This window comes from Ascaphus truei, chromosome 1, assembly GCF_040206685.1.
Source record: "Ascaphus truei isolate aAscTru1 chromosome 1, aAscTru1.hap1, whole genome shotgun sequence".
Classification (NCBI taxonomy): domain Eukaryota; kingdom Metazoa; phylum Chordata; class Amphibia; order Anura; family Ascaphidae; genus Ascaphus; species Ascaphus truei.
Window position 1 is genome coordinate 234,770,486 of NC_134483.1, and position 12,496 is coordinate 234,782,981.

Consider the following 12,496-nt stretch of genomic DNA (forward strand, 5'->3'; position numbering starts at 1 on the left):
ATCAACCGCGCGTCAACCGCGCATGACCCGCGCATGACCCGTGGCTGAGAACGCAAAATGAATGCAGCATGCTCCAGGTGAAGTGCGTCGCATTCCAGGAAAAAGCCAGGGAAAAACCGGCAATGTGTTAGAATCAGATGAGCCGCAGCAGTACATATACATACATACATACATACATACATACATACATACATACATACATACATACATACATACATACAGGGACAAGCAATGGTTGTTTTGACAAATGCTTGCTTTTATGTATTTTACATGTATATTGGTAGTTTGTTTTTTAATTATTAAGCTCTTTACTGCTGCGGCCGAGTTTATTCGAGCATTTGCCCGTTCTCGGCCGCAGCTGTAGCCTGGCGCGCGCCGGTGGGTGACGGGCGCGCGCCGAAGCAGCGGAAGGGCGCCCTCCGATCGGGGCGCTCTCCCTCCCGCTTCCGGGTCCGCCGGGTCCGCCGGGTCCCCCGGAACCCCCTGCCGCCGTCCCCCACATCGCGGGACACCAGGGCTCCCTCGGGGAGCCCTGGACGCGCGTGCAGGGGGCGCACGCTCCCGATGACGCGTGACCGCGCGTCGGTGACGCGCGGCACGCCAAGGGGCGGCCACTAGCAAGCCGGGAAATCTCCCGGCTTGCGGATCTGGCCGCAGTGCAATAAACTGTGTCGCCAGTGTATTAAGTGTTTGTATTTAGTATGCTGGCATTTTTGGTGGTGTTTTAAATGTTTATTTCTGGCTTTTGATTGGTGTTTGCTTTTTAATGTCAGATTATTTTGTGGCTTTTGTTTTAGAATAATGAAGCTTATTTGGATATTTATTTTATTTATTCATGGTTTTGTTTTGGTGTTTTAATTGTTTATTCCTGTCTTGCCGCTCATTGCCAGCTTCTCCCCACCTTCTTGCCAACTTTTTGTGGCGGGACGATTTGGAGAAGAAATCTCAATTCTAAAGTGGCGATCAACCGCGATAAGCTGATCTGGGCTTTGTGACGGTTCAGGGGATTCCTTCCCCTTCTTTCTCTCCCTCTGTCCCTTCCCTTGCCAATCTCCCTGCTCTTACCCAGTCCTGTCCCGCTCCGTCTACCTCTCTGACTGCCTCATTGCCTCAGCGCTTGACCCGCAAGTCTCGCACACCCGTGCGGTCTCCGAGCCCCTGCGGCAATGCTCCCCGCTCCCAGACACTCGCTATGCCCGCTGCCAGTCCCTCACCTTCGGTGGCGATCCCGTCCAGTCCTCTGCTTCCCTCTCAGCTTACAGAGGGCGCGCACACACGCTCCTCTTCTAAGGCCCATCACTCTCCTGACTCCTCCTCCCATTCCCTGCAGGCTATCTCTCTCTCTGGTCCCTCTGTCTCCTCCTCTTCTCTCCCACTTCTCTCTCTGCTCCTCCCCTCTCTCCCATGGGTGTGTCTTATAAAATCCCTGTCTGTCCTCTCTATCATCGCTCTGCATAGTTCCTATTTCCCTGTGTGTGCTGACCTATGCTGTGCTCCCTCTGTGTTCCTGCTTGTACCTGCCCCTGTGTTACTTTGGATTTCCATGCCTTTGACCCCTGCTTGTCCTGGACTTCCCTGCTCTCTGTACCCTTGAACCTTGCTACGAATTCTACTTTGCTGACCTCTGGAATCCTTGGACCTGGCTTGAACTACGACTACTCTGCTCTCTGTACCCCTGGACATTGGCACACGGACAAGACCATTCTTACGTTTAACCCTACAAGACGTTGCAAGTATCCTAACCACTTTTCCAACAGGCCCAGCAATGCTATACCACACTCCGGGCTTGCTCTCACTGCTGTGGGTGTGTGGTGTAATACCGTTCCCACCTCAGTATTGGGGTCTTGCCAGGTCTGCGGGCATACAGGCGTGACAGGCTTACAGAATTGAGCGTGTTTGAAAAATTGGTAATCGGTGCCGAAAAAGTGGCTTATCACCACGAGTCTGCCGATTTTTTTTCCGGCATAAAAAAATGGCGATTTTTGCTCTTATTGCCAGCTTATTGTGGCCTACCGAATCGCCGTAGGCTTTTTTGGCGAGAAGCTGGTGATAAGTGGCTTATCGCTGCTTACTGCATGAGGCCCTTAGTGTGCATGTGGTGAAAGGCAGGTCAAAAGGTTTGTGGTATTAAAATGTGTGTATTCTCTAGTCCTTTAAGCTTATGGTGGTGTCCAGTAAATTGGGTGGAAGTGATCTAATATAAATGATATTAATACTTTGAATGTATTCAAGTTTTCCTGAAACTGTGAGGTCTTGTTGAATGACATTACAAATTTCAAGAAAGTATCTATATATTAAATGTAAACTCAGGTGGATTGGGCTTCAATGGGAAATGCTGTCTAAAAATTGTGAAAATGATTTATTTAGCAGCTATAGGATAAGCCCCTACATTTTCTGAAAAATTCTTCCATGTCACTGCAGATTTCTATTGTGGTTAATTTGTTTTGTGGAGCAGAATATAAGTTCCTTACTTACAATGGAAGATTCCTTATTGTTTCATTTGTGGTTGGAGTTGTTCTAACATATCTCATAATATAAACAAATTTAGGATGCCCAGTACATCACAGTAATAAAAATAGTCTAAACTACATGCGTGATTGTAATGTTCAGTGCTGCGTGAAAAAAAGAACTGTTCCCAGTTCAAACGATGATGTGTCCAGGAAAAAATTCAGCGCATGTCATATAAGAAAGAAAAAGAAAAAAAGAACAAAAGGAAAAATACTGAAGCACATTCAAAAAAAGTCTCCAAACAGTGGTAAGATACTGTATGCACTTACATGGGCTCAGGCACTCAAAGATATCTTTGATCCTCCACTCCAACATCAATGGACAGAAAAACAGAGCTTCTTCTTAAAATGTCAACTTTATATAGATCAGGGTATCACTCACATATAGACAGAGTATACACAGTTAAAATGGAACATGCTGATGTGTTTTCCTCCCCTCCGGTGACCACGACTCTCCTCGCCGTTCAAGCTGGCAACTGACATCACTACCTGGTTTCTTGGTGCTGCACTGTAGCTAGTCCCCCGTCACCCTACGTGTTTCGCAGGTAGTTCCTGCTTCCTCAGGGGTATGTGTGTTGGGTCCATGTATCGCCTCCTAATATACCCCTCTCTATACCTGCACTTAATTAAATTTAATCAAAAATATTAAACACAGTGTTGGGGATATATCTAAAAGACATATATATGCAAGAATACATTTTATTCTAAAAAAAGAACATACATAGCATCTAAAAAACAAGTGTAATACTATGACAAATTTAGAACATATCTTAATGAACATAGATCCACTTTTGAGAGACATTTATGGTTTATGTGACTTAAGCCTCAGATACCAAAGAATGAGTAATAGTTCTCCATTTTATCTTAAGCCCTTAAATTTAAGGAGAGCAAGATCTTAGTATTTTTAGATCTGAAAAATGGTATTTAAACAGGGACAGCTTTAACCATTAGTAGAAATCAACAGATTTCATTATAAAGGTTACAATCAAGAGATATTACGTTAAAAAATAGCCCAAGTCTATATTGATATTTAATCTTATGGGAATCAATGTCTTCCATTTAAAAATCCACATAATATCTTTTTGGGATATTTCTGAACTAAATCACCTCCTCTTATTCCTAATTCTACTCTATCAATTCCCATCAAAGTTAGACCATCAAGTTTACTGGAGTGATATCTTTTAAAATGGCTTGACACATTATGTGTTTCCGGCCCTTTTAAAAATATTTTTACAATATTCACCAATATGTTTTTGAGACATCTTTTTGTTCGTGCAACATATTGTCGGTTACAGGGGCAATTTATCAAATAAATTACCCTTTGTCACAATTGATGAACTTATTGATTTTACAAGTTTCTCCAGTATGTTTTGATCTAAATTCCTTTCCATTAGTTTCATATTTACAGTATTTACATTTCCCACATTTAAAAAATCCTGGGGCTAGACCAAAATTAATCAGAATTAATGCCATCAGTTCAAATTTATCACAGTACATTGATTTTTTTTACAGCAGTATGTACCACAATTAAAATCCCATATTAAGGATAGTATGCAAATTATACATTTCTTCAAGATATCAAATGGCAAGATAAGGACATACTTGTAACGTGTTCGGTTTCATCGTTATATACGAACATACAGTAGAACATGACAAATGACATGAAGCAATTAAGTATTATTTAGATCAAGCTATTTCCATGCATCAGTGTAACGCGTTGCTTACCACAAACAAAGCGTGACCGCGGTGCTGAGGTAGGGAATTGGTTAACGCCGACCCACAGCCATGCGGGCGTGCCTAGGATGTAGAGTAGTCATGCAAGCCAGGTCAGGATTATAGATTGGAGAATTGTGTAAGTACTTGCCAGGTCAGGAGTGGAGAGTTGCGGATCGTCAGGGTGCGCAGCCAAGTTCAGGATTGGAGAGTATCAGATCGTTGGAGTACTTAGCCAAGGTCAGGATTGGAGACAGGAGGATGGTCATTCGTAACCGGATCAGGAGAGGTGCGGAGTCCTAGAGATATGCATGGTCAGGCAATAAGAAGTTAACAAGCAAGCCAAGGTCACAGGAACTGGAATGCAGTAAGACACGACGTCAAACTAGACTATGCTCAGCAAAGACTGAATGCAGCATGAAGGTATACTGTATAAAGGAGGAGCCTCCAATAACCAGCCAGGGCGGAACCAGGACGAAGACCTCAATAGGCTGCTGGTGCATGGAGGCGTTCCCTAGGATGCAGCCTAATCAGGGATGGGGGCGGAACTGATTGAGCGCCAACCCGTGCGTGTCACGGTTATCAGAGGGCGGAGCCTGCGGCGTGCGTCACTCCCACGCTGGTCCTGGACATCCTTAGAGCGAATGGAGGCGGGCCCGATTACTCGCCGACCCGTGCACATCACGGAGTGCAGGGGGCGGAGCCTGAGGCACACGTCACTCCCACGCCAGTCCTGTCTATCACCAGAGCGGGGGCGAGGCTTGGAACGCGTGTCAGTGGGGAGGCTGGACGAACTCACCCATCTTGCGTCAGAGCGGGGGACGGAGACAGAATCCGCAGACGGGGAATCAGACCGCACAAGATCTGCGCGCATAGTGGGACCACGAGACCGCGCATCCTGAGTGTCTGTCATGGAAGGGTTGTTGAGGTGAGGAGACGGTCTGCGACCGCCAGGATGCCGAATCCTCACAACTAGATGCTGGGTCGCTGCTGGAATGAGCTTACCCGGGGTGCTTCCATGATCCGTCTATCTCAGCATATTCCAGTAACTCGGGATCACCACCTCTTGCTTCACTGCTCATATTTCCAGTTAGTCTCTGGTCACGATACTAACCACAAACAACTATGGAACTCTGATTGATGGCAACTTACATAGAACCCGGGCCTCCATCTGGAACATGAGAAACCTGGAGCCAACCAATCTGCAAAGAGATTGTCTACTCTGATCCCATCTGAGACTGACGACTCATTGGAGGTGGACCATTCCGGACTGGGGGATGGTACTGTACAGTGCAGTACAATGGAGTTGCAGGGAGAGCAAAATATGAACCAACCAGTAAGGGATGACCCAATGCGGCTAGGCACTGCTCCCTAGTTTCAGCTCATTACCTACCGCAGGGTGATATTCCTCACTGCCTGGAGGAAGACAATGCCCAAATGTTGAAGTTTATACTCTAACAGCAGGTGGGCGTATCCCAACACAGCTCCCCATTGTCCCACAACTATTACACATGGCCTAATACAATGACCAGTCCATTGGCTCATTGTGTGCCTTTCACTTAGCCAAGATTACTTCCCCAGATACACAATGTCACACTGTTATGTGCATTACACATAAAACAAATAAACTGTGGTGTTTTACAAAAATGTCAGGTTAGTATTGCAGAATACTGTAATCCCATACAAAAACACTATGGGGCTATGCACTAAGCTCCGAGCTTTCGCGCCAACCTGAAAAAAATTAGAACGTCCGATAAAAAATGAAGCCGGCGGCGCGATTCACTAAGTCCCTCAGCCCATTTTTTATCGAACGTGCCCAAAACTGGCTTATCGTGCGTGCAATGTATTTCCCTCCTGCTATCGCACTTAAATTTCCCGTACGCTAGCTGATTGAAAAAAAGCCGCTTGTAACATTTGCATGGAGATTTGCCATCTCCATGCAAGGCTGTTACAGGCGATCGTACAATAAATAAATACATTTTAATTATAGTGTACATGAGCAGGGGGTCTCCCGAGCTGAACCACATTGGTTTCAGGTCCGAGTACCCCCTACTTCAGGTGATACAGGCCCCGTTATATGGTGCCGGTATCCCCTGCAGAATTTCAATGTCCCGGTGTCACACTTGCCTCTGATCCGCGCGGAGACCGACTCAGGGAAGCACCACGGGGCAGAATCATGCGCCCACGCACTGCCAGGGCAGTGCAGGCGCAGCGGCGTGATGGCGGAGCTCCGCGAGACGCATCGCGCACGCGCACGCGCACGGGTTGCTCGGCAAACCTCCGCAAACCATACTGGTAGAGGGCCAACAAGAATACGAGGTTCAGACCATTCTCAACTCCAGAATATCCAGAGGAGGATTACAATATCTTGTACACTGGAGAGGCTATGGCCCAGAGGAGAGAGAGTGGATTCCTCATCATCAGGTACATGCCAACCGCCTCATCTCTGCCTTCCACCGTAGGCATCCTGAGAAACCATCTCTGGTTCGCCCGGAGGTCTCCCCTCAAGGGGGGGATACTGTCACACTTGCCTCTGATCCGCGCGGAGACCGACTCAGGGAAGCACCACGGGGCAGAGTCATGCGCCCACGCACTGCCAGGGCAGTGCAGACGCAGCGGCGTGATGGCGGAGCTCCGCGAGACGCATCGCGCACGCGCACGGGTTGCTCGGCAACCAGGAAGCAGGAGAACGTGAGGGAGCTGCTGGAGCCTCCCACAGGCGGAGACTTGCTGAGTAAACCGCATGACGTCATCACGTCGTGACGCGCATCGCGCACGCGCGCGGGTTGCCCGGCAACCAGACCTAGCATCAGGAAAGCCTAATTGCAAGCTGTTTTTGATCAGTGTCTCTCTGACACCATTGGTGGACCAGTACACACCCCTGCAAGGTAATTGGACCCTTCCCACATATATACCTGCTTCTGCCTGTCCTTCATTGCTGAGCATAAACTCCTGTTTATGCATTGTGCTCACCGCTGCTGTCTAGTTTTGTCTTGAACTTTGTCTGACCTGTTTGACCCTGCCTGTTACTTGGATTTCTACACTCTCCAGCACTTTGACCCCGGCTTCGTTACTCGACTACTCTACCTTCTATTACCCAGGACCTTGGCTACGAAACTCTACCTACCCGGACTCTCCAACCCTGGAACACGGCAAGTACCCTGACTACCCTGACCTCTCCAACCCTACGACGCGGTACGACTAGGACTACGCATTCCGGACAGGACTGCGTGGTTGTGGGTCGGTGCCTATCAATCCCCACCTCAGCCCCGCGGTCTTCCGTCCTGTTTGTGGTGAGCGCAGCGTGACAATATGCTCAGCCCAACAAACATGGACGCCGCTGAGGTGGCCCGACGCTTAGACACCCATGAGGAATGCTTCCGGCAACTTACCGGCTCATTTACACTAAAAGAACAACTAGTTTCCCAACTTAAACAAGACGTGGATACCCTGACTGAACAAGTTAGACGTCTAACAGTATCTACCACCAATCCCGTTCCACTCGCAGCCACTCCTGCACTTATCACACCTACCTCCGAACCACGACTACCTGCGCCCAACCGTTATGCAGGGGATCCCAGCGGTTGTCGGGAGTTTCTGAACCAGTGTTTCATACAGTTTGAACTAATGCCCTCTCGCTTTCCGGTTTCTCGTACTAAGGTCGCATACATAATCTCCCTGCTGACTGACGCCGCCCTGGCATGGGCTTCTCCTATCTGGGAGCAACGCCCAGATTTGACCTCTGACCTTACTCTCTTCATCACCGAATTTAGAAAGGTGTTTGACACCCCAGGGCGTAAGGTTACGGCTGCATCCACTCTGCTTAATATTTCTCAGGGAGACCGTACTGTGGCTCGTTATGCTCTGGACTTCCGGACGGTGGCGGTCGAGACCGGCTGGAACGATGTGGCTCTATCTGCAGTCTTCTGGCAGGGCCTGTCCGAACGGTTGAAGGATGAATTAGCAGCTCTGGATCGTCCCGCTGGACTTGAGAACCTGATAGACCTGTGCATCCGGATGGACCAGCACCTCCAAGAGAGAAGGATGGAGAGAAACAAACACCCCCGAGGTATACAATCGTCTTCTTTGTCTACCATAGGGCCTCTACTCTCCACAACTCCTGCCCTAGATGAACCCATGCAGCTGGGAGGGACTAGCCTTTCGCCTATCGAGAGGCAACGAAGAAGACGAGCGGGACTATGCCTCTACTGTGGCAATAACGGCCACCTGGTATTCAACTGTCCACTGAAGCCGGGAAACGCCAAAGCCCAGTGAGTATAAGGAGGATCACGCTGGGTACTGCAACTCTTCCCCCTCCTCAACCCTCTACGAGGTTTTATCTACCTATCTCCATATCCGGTGAGACCTTCACAGTACAGACACAGGCCTTTCTGGACTCGGGGTCAGGAGGAAACTTCGTGGACCAAAAGTTCGCCTTCAAGAATAAAATACCGTTGGTACCCAAAGATCGACCGGTAGGTCTTGAAGCCATTGACGGACGACCCTTGCAGCCCGCGATCATTTCCTTACAAACCATACCCCTTAATATCATGACTAGCGACTTTCACTCCGAGACTATAACCTTTGATGTCATTCACACCCCTTCCTCAAACATCATTCTGGGACTTCCGTGGCTCCGGATCCACAATCCTGTCATTGACTGGACAGAGGCCACACCACTTCGTTGGAGTTCTTTTTGCTTGGAACATTGCATGTCTGCTCCAAAGGCAGTGGCAGGAATGGAGGTCACGGATCCTGACAGGGTACGGCTGCCGGGGATATACGAAGATTTCCGCGATGTCTTTGACAAACGTCAAGCAGAGGTACTTCCGCCACATCGGACGTACGACTGTCCTATCGATCTTCTACCCGGGGCCATACCTCCCAGAGGAGGGTCATACCCACTATCTATTCCTGAGACCCAGGCCATGAGAACATATATTCAGGAGAATCTCCAGAGGGGGTTCATTAAGAAATCTTCATCACCTGCGGGGGCAGGATTTTTTTTCGTCAAAAAAAAGGACGGAACCCTCAGACCCTGCATTGATTACCGGGGCCTCAACAAACTCACCATAAAAAAACGCTACCCCCTTCCGTTGATAGCCGAACTGTTCGACAAACTCCAGGGAGCCAGGATCTTCACCAAACTGGACCTCAGAGGAGCCTATAATCTGGTTAGAATCAGAGAAGGAGACGAATGGAAGACAGCATTCAATACTCGCGACGGGCATTACGAGTACCTGGTCATGCCATTTGGATTGTGTAATGCTCCTGCGGTCTTCCAAGACTTTGTCAACGACATTTTCAGAGACCTTCTGGACCACCATGTTATAGTATACCTGGACGATATATTAATTTTTTACAGATCCATGCCGGAACATATGATGCATGTCAAACAAGTCCTGCAGCGTTTAAGAGAGAACCATTTGTATGCCAAGCTCGAGAAATGCCATTTCCATCAAACATCCACCTCTTTTCTCGGCTACATCATATCGGATACCGGTCTTGCTATGGATCCTACCAAGGTCAAGGCGGTACTCGAATGGCCCTGTCCCCTCTCCCTCAAGGCCATCCAAAGGTTCCTCGGTTTCGCTAACTACTACCGGAGGTTCATTCAGGGATTCTCATCGGTAGTAGCACCCATCACGGCACTCACACAGAAGGGAGCTGATCCTACAAAGTGGACTGAGAAGGCCCTCCAGGCTTTCGAGAGAATAAAGACGGCATTCGCCTCAGCACCCATCTTAACCCATCCAGATCCTTCATTACCTTTTTTTTTGGAGGTCGACGCCTCCGATGTAGGAGCAGGTGCTATACTTTCACAGAGAAAGAATCGTCAAGCTCCACTTCATCCTTGTGCATATTTTTCAAAGAAATTTTCCTCCGCCCAAAGGAATTACGATGTAGGTAACCGGGAGCTCCTCGCTATCAAGCTGGCTTTGGAAGAGTGGAGGCACTTACTGGAAGGCACAGAGTCGCCAGTCACGATACTTACGGACCATAAGAATCTTCTGTACATTGAGGGAGCACGGCGACTAGGATCTCGCCAGGCAAGATGGTCCTTATTCTTTACTCGCTTTAACTTCCTCATTTCCTACATCCCTGGTTCAAAAAACATTAAAGCCGACGCCTTGTCACGACAGTTCCTGGTAGAGGATAACAAGGTGGATCAACAGGAGACCATTCTCCCTTCCACTTGTATTTTGGCTGCAAATACTTTTAGTGCCTTAACGGACATTACTAAGGCTCAGAACAACATCCCGGCAGGACTCAACGTTCCGGAGGACCGGTTGTTCACTCCCCCGTAAATTCCAGAGGAGAGTCATGGAGTGGGGACATTCATCCAAGACTGCAGGCCATCCTGGCACCAAAAGAACTACTGAGTTCATCGAACGCACATTCTGGTGGCCCTACATGCGGAGAGACATACAAGCCTTCGTAGCTACGTGCGCTACTTGTGCTCGAAGCAAGACGCCACACAACAGACCAGCAGGTCTCCTTCAACCACTACCCATCCCAGTACGTCCATGGACACATATATCGATGGACTTCATCGTTGAGTTGCCCAAATCTAGAGGCATGGACACAATACTTGTGGTGGTGGACAGATTTTCCAAACAGGCACACTTCATCCCTATGAAGGGTTTACCCACTGCACCAATGTTATCCGAAGTTTTCATCAGGGAGATCTTCAGGTTACATGGGTCCCCTCAGGTCATAGTGTCCGATAGAGGATCCCAGTTCATCTCCCGGTTCTGGAGGGCGTTTTGTAAAAATCTGGACGTTACCCTACACTTTTCATCAGGATATCACCCCCAGACCAATGGACAGACGGAACGCACCAATCAGTCTCTGGAACAGTTTTTGAGGTGCTTTATCGCTGACACTCAGGACGACTGGGCGGAACTTCTCCCATGGGCAGAATTCTCCCACACTAATCTACAGAACGAATCATCCCGACAGTCACCATTTATGGTCAACTATGGCTTCCATCCGTCGGCACTTCCTTCCCCCAAGTCTGGAGTCCCGGCCGCAGAGGACAGGATTCGCCACTTACAAGACCTATGGCAGAAGATCCATCGGAATCTACAGCACGCTGGTATATTACACAAGAGACAAGCGGATCGTCACCGAAGAGAGGTCCCAGGGTACTCTGTAGGACAAAGGGTTTGGTTATCTACCAAAAACATTTGGCTAAAGGTAGCTTCACCCAAACTGGCACCACGTTTTATCGGCCCTTTCCGCATCACCAAAAGGATCAACCCAGTAGCCTATCGGCTTGAACTGCCAAAAAATATGAGGATTCCTTCTGTATTTCACTCATCCCTTCTCAAACCTTATCATCAAGACTCATCCTCCAAAGGACAATCTAAACCTCCGCAAACCATACTGGTAGAGGGCCAACAAGAATACGAGGTTCAGACCATTCTCAACTCCAGAATATCCAGAGGAGGATTACAATATCTTGTACACTGGAGAGGCTATGGCCCAGAGGAGAGAGAGTGGATTCCTCATCATCAGGTACATGCCAACCGCCTCATCTCTGCCTTCCACCGTAGGCATCCTGAGAAACCATCTCTGGTTCGCCCGGAGTTCTCCCCTCAAGGGGGGGATACTGTCACACTTGCCTCTGATCCGCGCGGAGACCGACTCAGGGAAGCACCACGGGGCAGAGTCATGCGCCCACGCACTGCCAGGGCAGTGCAGACGCAGCGGCGTGATGGCGGAGCTCCGCGAGACGCATCGCGCACGCGCACGGGTTGCTCGGCAACCAGGAAGCAGGAGAACGTGAGGGAGCTGCTGGAGCCTCCCACAGGTGGAGACTTGCTGAGTAAACCGCATGACGTCATCACGTCGCGACGCGCATCGCGCACGCGCGCGGGTTGCCCGGCAACCAGACCTAGCATCAGGAAAGCCTAATTGCAAGCTGTTTTTGATCAGTGTCTCTCTGACACCATTGGTGGACCAGTACACACCCCTGCAAGGTAATTGGACCCTTCCCACATATATACCTGCTTCTGCCTGTCCTTCATTGCTGAGCATAAACTCCTGTTTATGCATTGTGCTCACCGCTGCTGTCTAGTTTTGTCTTGAACTTTGTCTGACCTGTTTGACCCTGCCTGTTACTTGGATTTCTACACTCTCCAGCACTTTGACCCCGGCTTCGTTACTCGACTACTCTACCTTCTATTACCCAGGACCTTGGCTACGAAACTCTACCTACCCGGACTCTCCAACCCTGGAACACGGCAAGTACCCTGACCTCTCCAACCCTA